This window comes from Podarcis raffonei, chromosome 6, assembly GCF_027172205.1.
Source record: "Podarcis raffonei isolate rPodRaf1 chromosome 6, rPodRaf1.pri, whole genome shotgun sequence".
Classification (NCBI taxonomy): Eukaryota; Metazoa; Chordata; class Lepidosauria; order Squamata; family Lacertidae; genus Podarcis; species Podarcis raffonei.
This window is the reverse complement of record NC_070607.1, coordinates 64,015,153-64,017,730: the sequence shown is the minus strand read 5'-3', so window position 1 is coordinate 64,017,730 and position 2,578 is coordinate 64,015,153.

Below are 2,578 nucleotides of genomic sequence, written 5' to 3'. Positions count from 1 at the left end.
TCTTTCCCTGCCAATCCAAGGATTCAGGCTTGCTGATGGTTTTCCTTTTTTTTTTATCAGTCCACCCATGGGGTGGGGAAATAAATACGGAAGGGGAGAAAAAGCACAATTCTATAACCTGAGCTCAATGGTCGAACGCTTAGATGTGAAACAGATGAAGAAATAAGTAAGAACTGTGAACATGTACAAAATAACTTTTGCTAAGTCTTTAATAACGAGGATTATGACTGTTCCTCTTGTTAGGCAGGCTAAGGCTGCAAACCTCTATTCATTCAGTAGGGCTTGAGTAAGTAAGGATAGGATTGCACTGCGAAGCAGCAGATTTTAGGTACTATTAAAAGGCACCAAACATTCAGTTATTTTAATATATTTTTCACTGCCATCAGAGGAGGCAGATTTTAAATTTCTGCCTCAGGTATCAAAATGGCTTGGGACATTCTTTAATTTGGAGGCAGGAAGTTTGGCTCTCTCAGCAAGCTGACTTTCACCAACTTCCATTTTGGAAATTTATCCATACAATAGCGATTTAGCTCACAGAAGGGTGCATTTTCAGATTAAAAGTGCATTACATTGCAATTCTGTGCATTTCTACTCACAAGTAAGCCTCATGTATTTCAATGCAGGTTAAAAGGTAAAAGGTAAAGAGACCCCTGACCATTAGGTTCAGTCGTGGCCGACTCTGAGGTTGCGGCACTCATCTTGCTTTATTGGCGTACAGCTTCTGGGTCACGTGGCCAGCATGACTAAGCCGCTTCTGGCGAACCAGAGCAGCGCACGAAAACGCTGTTTACCTTCCTGTCGGAGTGGTACCTATTTATCTACTTGCACTTTGACGTGCTTTTGAACTGCTAGGTTGGCAGGAGCAAGAGACTGAGCAATGGGAGCTCACCCCGTCGCAGGGATTCGAACTGCCAACCTTCTGATCAGCAAGTCCTAGGCTCTGTGGTTTAACCCACAGCGCCAGTAAATAGGTGTAGAGTTGAATTTTCATTAAATATGCCCAATAACTCAGGGTGGCCCACAAGTGTTCTCAAAACCAGGTTTAGAACAGACACTAGTAGGTCCAAAGTGTATCTAATGTTGATTCAGTAACCTGAGTCCTTTTAGATGGCTTTGTCAGTTTATGCAGACCCTCCCTTGATAATTAAAAAAGTTTTGTTCCTGTGTCTCAGAGGATGATCAGCAGTAGCTAAACAAATACGTAGTCGGACAATTCCTCCTTATCAGCATTTCTCCAAAGTCAAATATCCTTCCAAAATTATCTCCATTGTGATTGAGGCATCCCAATATACTGATACAGACTTTGGCATTTGCTTTAGATCTCAAAACTGCATTGTTTAATCTTAAAAGCAAGACCTGTTAAAAAAAAAAGTAAGACCTCTTCCAACATACACTCCCATGCCATTTTCCCATTTCTCTCCCCATCCACCATTAGTTAGGAAGCATGAATTTTCTTGATTTCTCAGATGAACTTAAAATCAAGTGGATAGCAGACTTTTTATTATGTACTTCATTGCAGATTTCTAAACTTATGTGTAAGCTATTTTAATCTTAAACTTTATACCTACATTTTTATAATTATTGAAAAGGCTGCATATATGTGAGATGGGCCAATGCAAGATCCATTTTTATATGCATGAGCAAGACCAACTCCATCTTGTGTAGCCATCTCCATCTCAGTTATGCTTGCTAGCATCAAAAGCTTAAGGTGAAGCAGGACTACCTGGATGAATTTTACCCTTATGATTTCTATATAATCATATATCCATATATAACCATATATCTTTATGATGATTTCTATATATCCATGTATACGAAGGGTGTTTGAATCATGAAGGCTTCTGCAGAGCTAAATGCTTAGATTTTAGAAATCCAAAATGACCTCTGCCCCATTTCTCCCTCCCCCCCTGTTCTTCTAATGCACTCAATGGTTCGCCAACATAGTAGGAAGCAATAAATCTGATGTGCTGGTACTTTCCTCCGTCCAGGCAAGCCCCTCAGCGGCTAAAAACAGGAAAACGCTAACCACCATGTCCCTGTTTATAACAGATGGTGTGTAGGAGGGTTACCAACATTGTAATGGGCAAATAAGTTTCTTTTCTCCTTTCTTACTATAAATCAGGGGAAAGGTCAGGTTGATGTACCGTCTGAGGAAAGCAGAAGTTGGGGAGGATTCTTTACATGGTCAGGGGCAAGGTTTATGCATGCGCTCATTGGTTTGATTTTTGCTGCCATATGCGATTATATACGATTATGTCATGTTTTATTATGTATGTACTCAGGTATAAAGCCTTAGGGCGCTAGAGCTTCGGTGGCGCCCAGTCTTTGGAAATCTTTCCACTGGGTCATTATTGCTCAGCAATAAAATACCACTTTCTTTTTCTCCATTGCTGCGTCTGTCAATTCTTGGACACAATTTGAGTGGGCCACATGTACTTTAAAAATCCTTGCAACAAAGGCATGAGCCCAGATTGCTGTTGCATGTGTTTCATAATATGGTGTTGTGAGGAGGTTTGGTGCCCTGCGGGGGGAAACTGTCCACACAGCCCTAATTCTGTAGGATGTGGTTAAGTAGACA